The sequence below is a fragment of the Oncorhynchus mykiss genome, chromosome 2 (assembly GCF_057628025.1).
Source record: "Oncorhynchus mykiss isolate SJ-2025 chromosome 2, ASM5762802v1, whole genome shotgun sequence".
NCBI classification, from domain to species: Eukaryota; Metazoa; Chordata; class Actinopteri; order Salmoniformes; family Salmonidae; genus Oncorhynchus; species Oncorhynchus mykiss.
Window position 1 is genome coordinate 61,819,982 of NC_143023.1, and position 18,861 is coordinate 61,838,842.

Genomic DNA, 18,861 nt, shown 5'->3' on the forward strand with positions numbered 1-18,861 from the left:
AATGCAGTCGGGGTTGGTGATGGTGAATTCAGGTGCTGCTTGGCTGTTGTCTTGGCAGGCTTGGGTTTCCATGGCCTCATTCTCCCTGTGCTCCATCTTAAGATGATGACCCTACACCAAACAGAGCTCGCACTCCTCCTCTTCAAGCTTCACAAAGCTGATGTTCCTTCCTTTTACTGCCTTGCGATAGGTTTCATAACCGCAGCTGGCATCTTTGTTCTTCTCCTTGTAGTCATTATGCATGAACCGAATATTGACGTCACTAGGGAGGTAGAAACGATGTGGGGCATGCTCTCGTCTGTAGTGCCTGATTTGGGGATGTAAGGACTCAATGTGTTGCAGGATTGGATTCATGTTCAATTTGCTCGCTGAAGCTTTCTTTCCCCTCTGATCCTTTGGTGGAATCAGTTTGGTTGTGATTGACTTGCCCATCATTGTGACAATCAACCTGTCATTTTTGGGGTGGTAGCCCAATGTTGTCAGAAAAAACACTTTGCACACCTGTTGTGCAGAACCACTCTGGTTTAGAAGATGGTACAGCAACGACCTGCTGCGTTGACTGTAAGCACCAACTGTAACATTTTTCTTAGATTGCTGTGCCACCGTGAGGAAGATCCATGTCCTCTTCTCCTTATAATTAATCTCCCATTAATTTTCCCATATTTCCTTTCGCCTAACCTCTGAAATATTCTGAGTACATTGCCTCTTGCATTTGGGACCACATGGCTTACCCATTGGTGGAATCTTGGATTTCTTATTTGATAGGTGTTCTGGAGTTGTGTCCACGGGCTCAGCTACCACTTGTGCTGGAACATCCAACTCTGAAGGTGGATGATAATCTTCATCATCATCATTGACAATTGATTTATCTTCTGATAGTCTGATGTCTAATGAGTCAGAGACCACCCACTGGCTCTCTATTTCTTCAAATAGTGTTGACACTGTGACTTCAGTTAAAGGGGGTAGATCAGGAATCTTTGTTGAAATGTGGCCCTCAAACTCAACTGAACTAAATAGAGCAAATAATCAGGGACATGCATCCTAATGATTCTAATCTGTCATGGATGATAATAATTAATAGTGACATTTTCTGGTGTGCAAACATATGATCATAATCCTTTTCAGTTATTCTATAATATAGGATATAATCAATGTTGATTTTATCTTGTGCAAACATTATCTTAATAATTTTCACTGTCAAAACTCAGTTCATCTATTAATTTCATACCTGCTCCCTCAAAAAGGCTCTTACATTTTCATTTTTATTTACAAATACAAAAATATTGCATGGATGGACATTGACAGGAATAAAACCTAGTATTGACGTGGTTGTACTGTCCTAATACACCCTCACATGGCAACTTTGATCCGCATTGATACTAATCATCTAGGCCACAGGGATTGGTGGAAGTCATGCAAAACAGTTTTTTCCGCATTCATGTAAAGATGGCACTGAAGCAGACACATTGAGCACACGTTTGGCATGTCAAAGCTTGTTGTACTAATTACATATGCACCAACAAAGGTGATGGATACAATTTGGGATTTTTAACTTCCCTGACCAGGACAGTCACGCAATACTGGAATATAAAAGAAAACCAGAAATCCTAAACATGTGAGTGGATATATTATTAATGAGCTAGCAATGCTGTGTGTGCGCTCATCCGGAAAAAGAGTGTGCGTGGCTTTTGACAATTCAGTATGGGGTGCACGTCCAACTGACCGTCAGCTGGCTAAAGATCGTGTGTGTGTGGTGTAACGTTACGGATTCAAATAACCCATTGAATGTCAGAATACAACTAAAAGGATGATATTAAATCCAGGTATAATAGATTGAAGCTAGTATAAACTGTTGCTCGTCTCTTATGGGAACATGTAGCACAAATCTATTGCTTCATGCTAATGCTAGCTAGGTAGGTTTTGAAGTTTTGGTATTTTTAGCTAAGTGGCTGTCACTGGCTAGAAATCGTGAAGAAACCAGCAGATGAAATTTCTGAATATAATTGATTATGTGGCTAATAGATTGACATTAGTATCAATTGCAGATCTCTTATGCGAGTAGGGAGCATTGTTAGTCTATGCTAGTTCTTACCAGTGTCTGGATGTCGGCGTTTCAGGGCAAATTGAACCATAATTTCCCCCGGGAATGCTGTGCCATGGTGTTGTATCCCTAGATTAGCAATGTATGTGTGTGTAGCTGTCAGTCAGTGTCATACAGGTTTGATTGCATCACTATCAGAATAAAATGATATGATACAAAGGTAAAACGCAGTAACTGCAGCCAAGGGCAGGTTGAAACCAAGCTAAAAGGCAGTAAGTTCAGTTACTGCCATTTACCTTGGTTTCACAGTAACTTTTTGCAGTTACTGCTAATACGACCCCCATTTTCTCAAAAACACAATACAATAGAGGCAGGATACTTGTCCACTGACTCGCCAAACATGACCCTGTGTGAACCAAGGTCCTTTACACCACCAATTCATCCACACATAAAACGGTCAACCGAATCGTTTCTAGTCATCTCTCCTCCTTCCAGGCTTTTTCTTCTCTTGATTCTATATTGCGATTGGCAACTTTCATAAATTAGGTGCCTTACCGCCACTGACCTCTTTGGTTTTTCAGTCACCCACGTGGGTATAACCAATGAGGAGACGTTGGTACGTGCTTCTATAAACCAATGAGGAGATGGGAGAGGCAGGACTTGCAGTGTGATCTGCATCAGAAATATAACTGTCTTCTATTTTAGCCCTTTGCTATGCAGAAGCTTGTTGGCGCGCCCAAGCAGTGTGGGTGCAATAATTGAATAATATAGACGTAGTCGTGGTAATGCTTTAAATCCATCACTGCAAATGACTGACAATTTCGACATCGAATACATGTGGATCACATTTTAGGGTTGAGATATGATTCTGTGGAAGGCTTGGCAACAGAGTGCACGTGTTGCAGCAAGCCCAGGCACAACTGGAGGTGCGCTTTATGGAGCGGGCACACCATAAATAAGCCTGTAGACTATATCAGTAGGTTAAGGCTACAATATCCTTTCATAGTGTTTATATCAGTACAACAACATAGGTCTATCAGATAGTGGACGTTTACTTGAGGGCATCGGGCATACCTTTTCTGGAGACAAAGGATAATCAAGTTTCAGTTATGACATCACTTGTTTACAATATTAGTCAATATACCTACTATGTCAAAAAGTGCCAGCAAAGAAGAAGAAAATGTGAGTAGGCCTAGGATAATGCTTTGTTCGCTCTTCATATTAATATCGCTTCACATTTGTATAATTCTAAAGATGGACGATGAAAGTCTATGAGATGAATATGTAGCCTACAGAATCAGTCATCATGTAGGCCTACGGCTAGTTGACTAGTTTAAGGATAGTTTAACAATGTAAATGGATCAAACACATTTGTTTTAGAGATAAGCTTGATTCAACATTTTTCATGCAAGTGAATTGGCAAAAGGTGGAATTATTACAAACCAAGTGACAGGGATGGGGTCTACTATCAAAACCATTACCAAAACCCCACATCTATAAAGTTCTGTCATGATTGTCTCTGTCTTTGTAGGGGTTACAGGAAGCCCCAGAAAGGACATTCCCTGTATTCTTCAGAGGAAAACTGGGGGAGAAGGTTAGTGTGATAGTATGACATTCCAAATGATCTGAGATCCTCAATTTCTTTCAAATGAAATGTTTCCTAATTATATATTTTTAATTACTTCCTTCCCATTTTCAGTCCTAATTCCAAAACCATTCCCACTGTAGTATCCATTGCCCTGACATTGAGGTTTGTTAAAACACAATCCACAGCTCCATCAGGAGACCCCAGGGTTTGACCTGTTGGACCCCAACATGAGAGTCATAGATGTTAGTTATAACTGCCTCCACGACAAACACCTGAAGAGTTTTTTCCGCCATCCGGAAAGGAAGAAGCGGCTGGTGAAGCAAGGCCTCATCACCTCAAATGAGAAGGCAAGGCAGACCTCCCTTTTCTTTCCAAAATCTAAAAGTGACACTTATATGGAACTGAGAAAATTGGACAGGTGTAAGCAATATGATGGCTAGGTGAAATGTTTGCCATTTTGCTTAGTTTACACAAATCCAAATCTACATATGGTCATTGTTAATGCAGGTTGTAAAAGAGAATGTGTTCTTAATGTCTTACCTGGTTAAATACAGGCAAAATCAATCAACATTGGGGTTTCGGGTAGAGGTAGATTTGGGATTGGGTGTTTGTACACATGAACTTCCTCTAAAAATGGCTCTTTTGTGGCTCCTCCCTTTCAGGTGCTGTGTACGTGTAAAGAGTACAATCGCTACAGTAGCTACATCAAGTCAGTTCAGTTGCTGTGGGAGAAGCAGTGCTGTGCCCAGCAGGTTAGAGTGGTCTGCTTTCTAGATGCACAATTATAAAAACACAAATGCTATATTGTAAGACACCTTTCCATGCGTTTTATTCCAACTGTGTATGTAACTTGCTGTCGCTCATGGATCGGGAAAGGGTTTTCTGATCACGTGACAAGACCAGGAAAAACTTGTGGAATGGTGCAAATTAATCTCTCTCTCTCTCTCAGAAAATGCTTTTGAAGCAGTTCCTAGTCTTGCAGCAGCAAGGGGAGGTTCCGTCCCACATCTCACTGACGGATATTAGAGATTGGCTCATTGCCAAGGGTAGAAACTACTTCAAGAACACGTGAGTGTTATTAGAATCTTTTACTCAAATTTGTAAAAAAAAACATAAGCAAAGGTGTGGAATCACGTTGACCTATCTAGCAATAACTTAAGAAATAGATATGGTGGACAGTTTGAGTTGTAGAAAAATGAAGGTTAATCATGTTTTATGTTCCCTTGTATGTGAAGGTTTCAGAGTGAAATGGAAGAGGGGAAGAACCTTCACTTGGCCGAACTGGCTTGGGATGTGAAACGCCGCCTCAGGCTTAAGGAGCTGGAAAGAGAAGTGTGCAGGGAGCTGCGCCTGGAGCGCCGAATCCGCTGGTCGGTGATTGGACAGGTAAGGATGGAACAGCGGCACTCCTAGGGCTGATATCAACTCACAGTTGCTTAAGCAGCAGTAGGACCTCAGTGTTTCTGTTGGTATCTTCATCCATTTGCCTCTCTTTCTCACCCGTCTCTCTTAGCCTGGTAGCCAGATGGGAGATTGGAGACCCCTGGGCATGGAGACACACACACCTCTGGGAATGGACTCTCCCTTCAGACACTCCACCTCCTCGATGGACACTCTTTCCAGTCAGATCTCGACTGAGAACCTCGAGGTTGCTAGGCTACATACTGCCAGACCACATATTGCCAGACCACAAACTACCAGACCACGTTCTGCCAGACCACCATCTGAAAGACCTAGCAGTGACTCTGATCACTCTGGAACCTTGTCTTCTGTGATGACCTGCTCACCACATTCAGCTAGCCCGTCAGTGGTAGGTCATTTTGGTCATGAACATGTTCCCAGATTTCACTCTTTGGGGGCTGTAGGCATATTACTGCTTCCCTGTCTCCCATCTACTGGGAAATCCATATCCAAGTACAGTGGCAAGAAAAAGTATGTGAACCCTTTGGAATTACCTGGACTTCTGCGTAAATTGGTCATAAAATGTTATCTGATCTTCATCTAAGTCACAACAATAGACAAACAATGATACTTTTTCATGTCTTTATTGAACACACGGTGTAAACATTCACAGTGCAGGGTGGAAAAAGTACACTCAGCAAAAAAAGAAACTTCCCTTTTTCAGGATCCTTTCTTTGAAAGATAATTCATATATATCCAAATAACTTCACAGATCTTCATTTTAAAGGGTATAAACACTGTTTCCCATGCTTGTTCAATGAACCATGAACAATTAATGAACATGCATTTGTGGAACGATCGTTAAAACACTAACAGCTTACAGACGATAGGCAATTAAGGTCACAGTTATGAAAACTTAGGAAACTAAAGAGGCCTTTATACTAACCTTTCTATTAACCTCAAAAGAAAGATGCCCAGGGTTCCTGCTCATCTGCGTGAACGTGCCTTCGGCATGCTGCAAGGACGCATGAGGACTGCAGATGTGGCCAGAGCAATAAATTGCAATGTCCGTTCTGTGAGATGCCTAAGACAGCGCTACAGGGAGACAGGACGGACCGCTGATTGTCCTCGCAGTGGCAGACCTCGTGTAATAACACCTGCACAGGGTCGGTACATCCGAACATCACACCTGCGGGACAGGTACAGGATGGCAACAACAGCTGCCCGAGTTTCACCAGGAATGCACAATCCCTCCATCAGTGCTCAGACTGTCCGCAATAGGCTGAAAGAGGCTGGACTGAGAGCTTGTAGGCTTGTTGTAAGGAAACCGGCACAACGTCGCCAATGGGCACAAACCCACCATCGCTGGACCAGACAGGACTGTCAAAAAGTGCTCTTCACTGACGAGTCATGGTTTTGTTTCACCAGGGGTGATGGTCGGATTCGCGTTTATCGTCGAAGGAATGAGCATTACACCGAGGCCTGTACTCTGGAGCGGTATCGATTTGGAGGTGGAGGGTTCTTCATGGTCTTGGGCGATGTGTCACAGCATCATCGGACTGAGCTTGTTGTCATTGCAGGCAGTCTCAACACTGTGCGTTACAGGGAAGACAACCTCCTCCCTCATGTGGTATCCTTCCTGCAGGCTCATCCTGACATGACCCTCCAGCATGACAATGCCACCAGCCATACTGCTCGTTCTGTGCGAGATTTCCTGCAAGACAGGAATGTCCACTGTGCCTCCCGGGTGGCGCAGTGGTTAAGGGCTCTGTACTGCAGCGCCAGCTGTGCCACCAGAGACTCTGGGTTAACGCCCAGGCTCTGTCATAACCGGCCACCACCGGCCACCACCGGGAGGTCCGTGGCCTAGCGTCGTCCGGTTTAGGGAGGGGTTGGCTGGCAGGGATATCCTAACCAAGGTTAGTGCACGGTGTTTCCTCCGACATATTGGTGCGTCTGGCTTCCGGGTTGGGTGCACGCTGTGTTAAGAAGCAGTAGGGTTGTGTATCGGAGGATGCATGACTTTCAACCTTCGTCTCTCCCGAGCCCGTACGGGAGTTGTAGTGATGAGACAAGATAGTAGCTACTAAACAATTGGATACCATGAAATTGGGGAGAAAACGGGGTAAAATTCACACAAAAAAAAGGAATGTCCGTGTTCTGCCATGGCCAGCGAAGTGGATCGGAGGGTGAGGGCTAGGGCCATCCCCCCCCAGAAATGTCTGGGAACTTACAGGTGGAAGAGTGGGGTAACATCTCACAGCAAGAACTGGCAAATACTTTTGATTTTGAACCCCCTTTTTGTTCAGGGACACATTATTCCATTTCTGTTAGCCACATGTTCAGTTTATCCTGTTTGGGATAGGGGGCAGTATTTTCACGTTCGGATGAAAAGCGTGCCCAGAGTAAACTGACTGCTACTCAGGCCCAGAAGCTAATATATGCATAGTATTAGTAGATTTGGATAGAAAACTCTCCGACGTTTCTAAAACTGTTTGAATGATGTTTGTGAGTATAACAGAACTCATATGGCAGGTGAAAACCTGAGAATAATCCAACCAGGAAGTGGGGAATCTGATGTTTGTAGTTTTTCAACTCCTTGCCTTTCAGTCTAAATGGGGTCATATTGCACTTACCAATAAGGCTTCCACTAGATGTCAACAGTCTTTAGAACAATGTTTCTGGCTTCTACTATGAAGGGGGAGCGAATAAGAGCTGTTTGACTAAGAGGTCTGGCAGAAGGCCATGAGCTAAGTCATGCACGCGGGCGGCCGTGAGAGCGAGCTGCGTTCCTTTTCATTTCTAAAGACAAAGGAATTGTCCGGTTGAAACATTATTGAAGATTTATGATAAAAACATCCTAAAGATTGATTCTATACATCGTTTGACATGTTTCTACGAACTGTAATAGAACTGTTTTGACTTTTCATCTGGACTTGACCGCGCCTTGTGAATTTCGATTGGTGAACTAAATGCGCTAACAAAAAGGAGGTATTTGGACATAAAGATGAACTTTATCGAACAAAACAAACATTTATTGTGGAACTGTGATTCCTGGGAGTGCATTCTGATGAAGATCATCAAAAGTAAGTGAATATTTATAACGCTATTTCTGACTTTTACTGACTCCACAACATGTATGGCTTGTGTTTGTGTCTGAGCGTTGTATTCAGATTATTGCATGGTGTGCTTTTTCCGTAAAGCTTTTTCGAAATCTGACACAGCGGTTGCATTAACCTCTTTGATCTCTAGGGGCGCTATTTCATTTTTGGATAAAAAACGTTCCCGTTTTAAGCGCAATATTTTGTCGCGAAAAGATGCTCGACTATGCATATTCTTGACAGTTTTTGAAAGAAAACACTCTGAAGTTTCAGAATCTGCAAAGATATTGTCTGTAAGTGCCCCAGAACTCATTCTACAGGCGAAACCAAGATGATGCGTCAACCAGGAAATGAGCAGAATTTCTGAAGCTCTGTTTTCCATTGTCTCCTTATATGGCTGTGATTGCGCAAGGAATGAGCCTACACTTTCTGTCGTTCCCCCAAGGTGTTAGCAGCATTGTGACGTATTTGTAGGCATATCATTGGAAGATTGACCATAAGAGACTACATTTTCCAGGTGTCCGCCTGGTGTCCTGCGTGGGATTCGGTGCGCAATTGCCAGCTGCTTGTACTTTTCCATTTGATTGAGGGGAGAAACCATGCTTCCATGAACGATATATCATTGAAGAGATATGTGAAAAACACCTTGAGGATTGATTCTAAACAACGTTTGCCATGTTTTCAGTCGATATTATGGAGTTAATTTGGAAAAAAGTTCGCGTTTTGAGGACTGAATTTTCAGTTTTTTTTGGTAGCCAAATGTGATGTATAAAACGGAGCTATTTCTAATACACAAATAATCTTTTTGGAAAAACTGAGCATCTGCTATCTAACTGAGAGTATCCTCATTGAAAACATCAGAAGTTCTTCAAAGGTAAATTATTTTATTTGAAGGCTTTTATGTTTTTGTTGAAATGTTGCGTGCTGGATGCTAACGCTAATGCTAACGCTAAATGCTACGCTAGCTAGCTACTTTTACACAAATTATTGTTTTCCTATGGTTGAGAAGCATATTTTGAAAATCTGAGATGACAGTGTTGTTTACAAAAGGCTAAGCTTGAGAGATGGCATATTTATTTCATTTCATTTGCGATTTTCATGAATAGTTAACGTTGCGTTATGGTAATGAGCTTGAGGCTGTAGTCACGATACCGGATCCGGGTTTGGGAGATCAGAGAGGTTAAGGAGAAGTATATATTTAATTCTGTGAATAACACTTGTATATTTTATTAAAGTTTATGATGAGTATTTCTGTAAATTGTTGTGGCTCTCTGCAAATTCGCAGGATGTTTTCGAGGCACAACATTACTGAACATAACGCTCCAATTTAAACTGAGATTTTTGGATATAAATATGAACTTTATCGAACAAAACATACATGTATTGTGTAACATGAAGTCCTATGAGTGCCATCTGATGAAGATCATCAAAGGTTAGTGATTAATTTGGTGTTTTGCACTTGTGAATGTATGAAAGTTAAATATTTCGAATTTTTTTTTTATCTCTGCCATTTCAGCGGATGTTGTCGAGGGGTTCCCCTAGCCTTAAGAAGATGTCTCAGTTGTTCAATCTTGTATGTTCATACAATTATTTTCACATGTTAAGTTTGCTGATAATAAACACAGTAGACAGTGAGAGGACGTTTATTTTTTTGCTGAGTTTATGTGAACCCTTGGTTTTAATAAACGGTTTACCCTACTTTGGCAGCAATAACCTCAACGTTTTCTGTAGTTGCAGATCAGACCTGAGCAACGGTCAGTAGGAATTTTATACCATTCCTCTTTACAAAACTGTTTCAGTTTAGCAATATTCTTGGGATGTCTGGTGTGAACCGCTCTCTTGAGGCCCTGCCACAGAATCTCAATCGGGTTGAGGTCCCCTACTCTGACTGGGCCACTCCAGAAGGCATATTTTCTTCTGTTGCAGCCATTCTGTTGTTGATTTACTTTGGTGTTTTGGGTCGTTGTCCTGTTGCATCACCCAACTTCTGTTGAGCTTCAATTGGCGAACAGCCTTACATTCTCCTGCAAAATGTCTTGATAAACTTGGCGATTCATTTTTCCATCGATGATAGCTAGCTGTCCAGACACTGAGGCAGCAAAGCAGCTCCAAACCATGATACCATGCTCCCTTCACCATACTTTACAGTTGGGATGAGGTTTTGATATTGGTGTGCTGTGCTTTTTTTCTCTCCACACAGTGTTGTGTGTTCCTTTCAAACAACTGAACTTTAGTTTCATCTCTCCACAGAATCTGGAACATCCAGATGCTCTTTTGCGAACTTCAAACGTGCAGCAATGTTTTTATTTGGACAGTCGGTGGCTTTGTTAGGAAATTATGATTAATATGACTGAACAAATCATTTTAAATGGAACTGTAAGTAAACTTATACTCTTTTATATTATGTTTAATAGGCAATATGAGTTCATAAGAAGAAATTGTGTGACAGGAGAAAGGAGTAATAAAATGTTAAAGAACACCATTCCAACTGGGCAGGAACAAATGGGTTGTGGACTGTGTAAACACATAAGGTCGTTAGCCTATGGTTGACCCAACCTGAAACTTAGCTCTGGGGTTCTTAGATTAGGCAGTGAGTGCATTCCTAGGGTTTCTGTTAGTTAAAACTGTCAGTTCAGTGGTGATCGATAATGTTGAGGGGTCAAAAGTTATCTGGGAGTGTGTTAGTAAGTTAGAATGAACTTTTCACCTTACTTTGTCCCGGTCGACAGGAGGGGGTTCGGTTAAGGCAGTGAAATGACGTCATGATCTGTATTTAAACTGATGCATGTGTTTGAGTGGCAGCGCGCTCCGAGAATAAATTCTATTACCTATTATTTAAAGACTGGTCTGCGTCTATTTTATGCAAACAAGAAATCTTACAAATAATCATAAAATAGATGAAGGCTTTCAATTGATGAAAGCACATTGGCTTAATTAAATTATACTAACTGGCTTCTTCCGTGGTGTCCTCCATGAACACCATTCTTGTTTAGTGTTTTACATAGCGTAGACTCGTCAACAGAGATGTTAGGATGTTCCAGAGATTTCTTTAAGTCTTCAGCTAACACTAAGATTCTTCTTAACCTCATTGAGCATTCTGCGCTGTGCTCTTGCAGTCATCTTTGCAGGACGGCCATTCCTAGGGAGAGTAGCGACAGTGCTGAACTTTCTCCATTTATATACAATTTGTCTAACCGTGGAGTGATGAACATCAAGGCTTTTAGAGATACTTTTGTAACCCTTTCCAGCTTTATCCAAGTCAACAATTCTTAATATTGGGTCTTCTGGGATCTCTTTTGTTTCAGGCATGGTTCACATCAGGCAATGCTTCTTGTGAATAGCAAACTCAAATTTTGTGGGCAGACAGCTCTAACCAACATCTCCAATCTCGTCTCAATGATTGTACTCCAGGTTAGCTAACTCCAATTAGCTTTTGGAAAAGTCATTAGCCTAGGGGTTCAAATACTTTTTTCAACTTACACTGTGAATGTTTAAATGATGTATTCAGTATAGACAATAAAAATACAATAATTTGTGTGTTATTAGTTTAAGCAGAATGTGTTAATCTGTTGTTGTGATTTAGATGAAGATTAAATCTAATTTTATGACCAATTTATGCAGACATTCCGATAATTCCAATAGGGTTCATATACTTTGTCTTGCCACTGTAATTGGATAATATGATGTGAAATGCCTTTGCCACTTTGGTAAATGTAAAAAGTCTAGATGAGGAAGATGATTAAGTTGCAACAATGGAGACCACACATTTGACATAGAGTAATTGCTAAAAAAGAAAGGTATACTTGTTATATTTACTTTTTAAAATAATTTGAAATGTATTAACATGTGTTTTGATTTCCAACATACTGTGAATCTTAATCAATTCTGTTGATGTTCATATATACAGATTACTGTTAGGGACTTGCTGCTCATGATTGGGCACATAACGAGCTCAGTATTGGAGGAGGTAAATAGCATCCTGATCCCTGCCTTGGTTGACCTTATAAGGCTGAGAGCTTCAGAAAGTGCTGCAGAGAATATGCTCCCCATCAGCAAAGACACCAACGAAGATTCAACCCAGGGCTCTGTCAGCTGTACCTCCCTACTCTCCAAAGTCAATGTCATCTGTCTCCCTCAGAGTCCTGACAGTAGGTCCTCCCCAATCTCCATTGATGAACCAGTCACTGCTGTCCAGACTTATTGTAGCAGCAGTTCTCTGTCCAGTGAGGAACGAGCACACTCTTTCTCCAGTCAGATCTCTACTAAGAACCTCCTGGCTGCTAGGTCATGTTCTGCCAATCCACCATCTGCTAAACTACCATCTGCTAAACCACAATCTGCTAAACCACCACCTGCTAAACCACCACTTGCTAAACCACAATCTGCTAAACCACCACCTGCTAAACCACAATCTGCTAAACCAACGCCTGCTAAACCAACACCTGCTAAACCACCACCTGCTAAACCACCTACTGCCACTGACTACTCTGGAACCTTATCTGCTGTGGTAGGTCGTGGGCATATCATCCCTGTCAAACTGACCTTGGCCCCTTTCTCCTCAATCTCCAGCGACGAGACCAACACCAACCTCTCCTCCAGCAGCCTCCCTTCCTCGTGCTCCATCAAGCTTTCAGACAGTAGGAGTGACATTCCTTGCTCCCTGACTGTAAGCTCCATTTCAAATGTTCCTGGACCTGACTCTAGCAGCAGCCCTGTGCGGGAGAATCAATTTGCTACTGAGGTCTCGTCGATCTGCCTCAGCCAAGATAGAAATGGCCAAGGAGGGAGTGTGACACCTCCAGCCCCTTTGGTTGTTTCCCTCCCCTCCATTATTGAGCGGGCTGGCGGACTTGTATGTTCCGTCATCTCCCAGTCTTTAGCAATTGTGGAGGCGCGGTCAAGTGTGAATGGTGAGGAGGGCTCTCCATCTCCCACCACAGTCTCCCATTCTCCTACAAGGATGTTTGTCAGCCACTTAAGGAGTAGCCCACTAGGTGAGGACCTTGTAGATTCAACACTTGCGGATGTTATCTCTGTCCTGAAAATGGAGGGAATTCTTTCCTCCTCTCCGACTTTGGAGGAGGAGCTGCTTGATCTCTCCTCCAGTTGTTCTTCGTCATCCAGCGAAATACTGCAATGTGTGTCTGTTGGCCCTCTTGGCAGTGGGTCGGAGACATCCTTCAAACTTCTTGGGGGTCGTACTCTGGGTATCGCCACCCCAACTGCCCATGTTACCACAGAGGACTTAGAAGTCTACAGTGATGAGATCATTGACGAAATCCTTATTATAATGAGGACCAAAAAAGATGATGACAGTGGAAGTGACGTCTCTGGTGCATCAACACCATGCAACACACCAGCACCACAGAGCCGGTCCTCTTCTGCACTGAGGGGAGTGCTTCCCCATGACAGGAGGATACTCAGCACAGCACTGCTTGGAATCCAGAACACACTAGATAGTGAGAACCTCTCAGGAGAGTGTTCCACCTCACCACAGGACAATGCCAGAGTCCTGGAGATGATAAAGCTGCTGCAGAGGCGCCTTGAGGGGACACCCTCAGAGTCCTCCATCCATATCACAGATGTGGCTTCACCTTTGGGCATATCTCTCCCTGTATCTCACTATGCTGTTCAGTCGTGTGTATTTGCCACTGACAAAGACCTGAAGGCAGAAATAGTGAAGGGAGTCTTTGAAAGCCTGAGATCCCAGTTTATGAGCTACTCCATCAAGCCTGTGAGTAACATCATTACCAGGGCAACAACAAAGATGGCTGCCTCCAATCAGGTTAGTTCAGAGACACTCCAGGCAGCATCAGAAAAATCATCTGCTGTGGCTCAGAACCTTATTAGTTTGGTTTTATTTAAAGTTGCCAAGATGTCCTGCTCTGATGACTTAGAGGGTCTGGGTGATCATATCAGATGCCCCTCAACTTTGACCAGAGTTCTGACACCTTTGACCTCGGAGAAAGCTACACTGACACCTGCTGTTCTGAAGATCAGAAGGGAGATGTCTAAGGAAGTGGCCACCGAACTCCAGAGTTTCTTGATCAAGGAATCCCTTACTGGCACCCAGGCACCATCCAATGGACATGTTTGCACTTCTGGTTCTGCCCCAAGGGAAGCTGTATGGGACATCCTGAGGAAAACCAAAGAGGAGGCTTCCAACAAAAGCCTGAATAATATTTTCTCTGTTAATTTGGATGAGCGGCTCACAGACTATATTGCAGATGCCTTATATCCAAAGCTGCATGACCGATTGGAGTCCAAGAGAGAGCTGCAGGCTTCTTATTACAGCTCCCAGATCAGCTGTAGCCTCAGCCCCTTCAAAGTTGAGAGCAGCCTAGAGCTCCAGGAGTTCACTGACCCACTTTCTGAGTCAGTATTGTGTCTCCTGGATAGGACATTTGGAGATAAAGCTCAGAACTTAAAGACAGGCGGGGGTGTTTTACAATATGTCACAGACCCAACCTATAAGAAGCTTTTGATTGGATCCCACACCAACGACGTCAATGTGGTTATGCACACGATTGCAGTGGAGGAGTTGCCTGTTGAGGGCTGTATTGCGCAAAGTGAGGCCATTCATGGCCTTCACAAGAAGCTAAAGTTACCTTCCAGTGGCAGAGGGAATGAGACCCCGAGCCCTACTAATTGCCTACTGGAGGGTGTAGTGGGCAAACTGGTACGGAAGATGCTATTTCAGGGCCTTGACATCCCTGAGGTACCCATAAACTACAGCCGCTCTGAGAACTTTAAGCAGTATGAACTGGTTGCAAAGCTTTGTCCTCTGATGGTAAGGACAATCATGGCTACAACCATAGTCAATCAACCACCTACTATTCAAGAAGCAGTGATGTCTTCCGAGAACATCCATGTGAGAGAGCTGTGTGAGGCAGGTATCAAAAACCTCAAAGAGAACCATGTACCTGATGACTCTGAGACAAACATCATGGTCAGAGGGGCTTTGAGTGAAATTGAATCCTGTATGATTGAGACCTCCGACAAGGACTCTCCCAGTTTACATTCCACACCAGAGGTGGTTGTAGACCTGATCACCAAGCTGCTTCATGGGTATGAGCTTGACGCAGAAGACTTTGCATCACCTGTGTCATCCCCAACCACCACTCTCTCTGATGTGGCAATGGACATGGTGGTTTCTGTCCTTCGGGACATGTCCGATTACCCAGACGTTACCTCAGCATTGGAAATGACTAAGGATCTCAAGACGCCGTACTCCCGCCCCTCAAGTGCAAGGATTGTAAGTGCCCTCTGCAGAGAGCTGGAGGAGCAAATGGGCTCTCCTGATGCTCTGAGGCGAGCTTTGAGCCGTGGCAGCGGGGAGATGACAACAGCCATTGCGAGTGCAGTCACCAGGGAAGTCAACCGTCTGGGTTCAATCGTACCCAAAGTCTCTATCAGGCCGCTCTCCTCAGACATCTGCCTAAGGACAGACCAGGACAAGGTCATCGTTAAGAGCCGATGTGGCTCGGCTGAGGTGAAGGCATCCCAACCGGTGTATATTATTGTTCATGTAGAGGCGGTGATGGATATCATTGTCCGGCTGCGGTCTCTGATTGTTCCTCGGACCCAGGATAAACTGGCCAGCTGGACCCTAGTTGAGGATGTGACCAACAAGCTGTCCAGTGCTCTGTGGGTGAGGGTGACTAACAGGTGGAGGGAAGCAAATGTCTGCCTGAAGGCAACAGACATCTTTCAGTTGGTGCTGTCTGTGCATAGCAAGTTGATGCAACGCTATGGCACAGAGGAAGCCCTACAGAAGATACTGTGCCACAAGGCACCCAAGCTGCACAAGGACATTGTCTGTCTTGTCACGAATGGAATTATGGATGCACCATCCAAACTTCAAAGCACCAAAAATCTGGAATCTACACTCAACTTGAAAGAATTGACAGCCTTGTTTAATGAAATGACAACCCGTCAATCTTTGAATAAGAAAGCTGAGCAGAGCTGCATGAAGACTGAGATTGAACAGCCGGAGTGGTCCACTGTGGAACAAGTGACATCCGGTTCCACCAGCTTCATTAGGGAGCTTATATTAGAAGAAGTCCTGATGAAGCTTGTCAAGAAGATATGCCGTATGCCAAAAAGGACCAAGAAGCGTCAGCGCATCCAGATCAGTGATCTGGTGACTGAGCTGATCCGATTGTTCGACGATGAGGTGGCCAAATATCTGATTGAGGAAATGGAAAGCCAGCAAAAAAGTTTCAATTCTAAGATGACATCGAAGCTGGCAGATGCCATCTACACTGACCTTGGGAAGGTCAAGCGTTTGAAACGCTCCTTGAAAATTGCTGATTTATTTGAGGATCAGGAGATGCTTTCCATTGTCTCTGTCATTGTTTCCCACAAGCTACTGGCCATCTTGAAACCCTCAGTTTCCAACCCATATGACCGCGAGACCTCAGACCTTGAAGACTCATGCAGTGATGATGTGGAGGATTTGGAATCTGAGGGGGTGCATTATGCCACCAACAGAAAGGTAAGACAAGCTCAGATTACTCTTGAATGGTCATTGGTTGTGCTTTTTGATATCGGCACCAGTAAGTATAGTTGTATAATTATAGGAATATGTAAAGGAAGTGAAATTGAAGTTTAATTGTGCATTCTTGAATTCTGATCACAGTCCAACATGAGCATCGTCCTTACAGACACTACAAACCAGCCAGAGATGTACATTGCTGTGGATTCTCCACCTATGAGTGAGTATTCCTGGGGAGAAATGTTCTTATGGGACAATTATGTATAAAGAAGTAATAAATTATTGTTTTATCAGACAATTGTCCATCTGAAATTCTTACATATTTTCATCTTCTTGCCAGTTAAATTATCCAAGATGAGGAAAGGCATCCGGGACTTCTTCTGGGGAGTCCAGAAGGCCTGGAAACGCTTGGTCACCTGCAAGTCCTCTGGGTCCTCTGATGGGTAGCCTGGATGACGTGCAGCCCATGTCAGTTGCTTTTGCTAGGCTACATCTGAGGAGGGCACCACAACTGGCCTCAATACAACATTTTTATTTTTGTTGCTCATTTCTGTTTTCATTTTGAATCCCCTAATGCTGCTATATTTGAACCAGGCTGTCAGTGGACTAGCTTACCATTCGTTTATACTCCTTAATAAGGGGATTAGGTCTGCTAGCCAGTGTTCCGTCTCTCTCTCCCTCTCCTTCAGGCATGCTCATGTACAATAAGGCTATATTTGAAACAGGCTGTCAGTGGACTAGCTTACCATTAGTTTATACTCCTTAAGGAAGATCCACTATAGGCTACTCAACATCAAAATTCCATCTGGGACTTTTGATCCCTTATTAGCTCCCACTCCTGTAACTAGGAATGTGAGCTTCTAAATGTCATTCAGACATCTACAGCTTCTCCTGTGATTAGGAAGATAAGCTAAGAAGCCCAACCAATTGAATAGATGTGCTGTACATCTGATGCCCTCTCCCTATTGTAATCATTGATCCACGTCCATTGCAGCCTCTAAATGTGATGTCGATTTTTAGCCTAAATTAAAAAATGACAAGGAGGGTAGGCCGACAGCAGCTTCTACTCTTACGATTAGGAAAGTGGTGCTAAACTTTTTGGGCTTTGAGGAACTATGTATTTTATTTTTCAATCACTTACATACTTTTTAATTGTTGTTTTAATAAAGCATTTGTATTGCAGATTTTGATTAATATTGTATCTTTCATAATTTTTCATTTTAATTTAGGTATTCATTTGATGACATGGGACTAAAGCGTAGTTTATACCCTACATACATGTACACAAGAAATAACTACAAGCAGCTACACAAGAACGCAGCATCAGCATTTTGTGAAGCGTTCTTGTGTTGCACACGAAGGGTATGAACGAGGCTTAGTCATTTTATGACTTCTATAAGGGTATATAATGATATCCATAGTGCAGTATTAAGATATTCATTATGGAGCTTTATATTATAGTAGAAATAATGTAAATGAATAAAAGTGAATTGATATTTGTCAACTTGATGGCAATATTTGCTTGCTCAACAAAAGCTATATTGGTGTTAGGTCTGAAGTTGCATGACATCCACGTATTTATTTAATTGTCACGGCCCTGAAAGAGGTAGAAAAGGCCTCAAGATGGCGACAAATATCTTCTGTCAGACAATCTAATCAATGTATTTATCACATGCGCTGAGAAGAACAGGTGAAATGCATACTCACATCTTCCTCTAACTCTGCCTTGGCAGAGAAGGGCTTGATGAATCATATACAGTATATTGAATTCAGAGTTTCTAGTGAACATTGCTGTCTGCCAAATTAATTAGCAGTATTAAAGCAGTGTAATTTACACTGAGTCTACAAAACATGAGTGCTCTTCCCATGACATAGATTGACCAGGTGAATCCAGGTGAAAGCTATGATCCTTTAGTGATGTCACAGTGTAGATGCTGGGTTTTTGACACGCAACAGTGTCCCGTGTGAATCAAGAATGGTCCACCAACCAAAGGACACCCAGCCAACTTGACACAACTGTGGGAAGCATTGGAGTCAACATGGACCAGCACCACAGTGGAATGCTTTTGACCCTTTGTAGTGTCCATGCCCCGACGAATTGAGGCTGATCTGAGGGGGAAAAAGGGTGCAACTAAATATTAGGAAGGTGTTCCTGATGTTTTGTGCACTCAGTGTATATACTTCAGGTTGTATATATTTGAAGTTATAGGAGAATGAGTCTTACGGCCAGCTG

General features: G+C 43.0%; 1 long non-coding RNA gene across 1 annotated transcript; it reads left to right on the top strand.

The window, feature by feature from the left end:
* The first annotated feature begins 1,698 nt into the window (after positions 1 to 1,698).
* Positions 1,699 to 17,175, top strand: LOC110512213 (uncharacterized). Its single transcript, XR_016487603.1, has 10 exons — positions 1,699 to 1,823; positions 3,573 to 3,635; positions 3,815 to 3,976; positions 4,292 to 4,381; positions 4,579 to 4,697; positions 4,865 to 5,015; positions 5,143 to 5,439; positions 12,039 to 16,628; positions 16,773 to 16,848; positions 16,969 to 17,175. It is a non-coding gene; the product is annotated as an uncharacterized LOC110512213 (long non-coding RNA).
* The last annotated feature ends 1,686 nt before the right edge of the window (positions 17,176 to 18,861 follow it).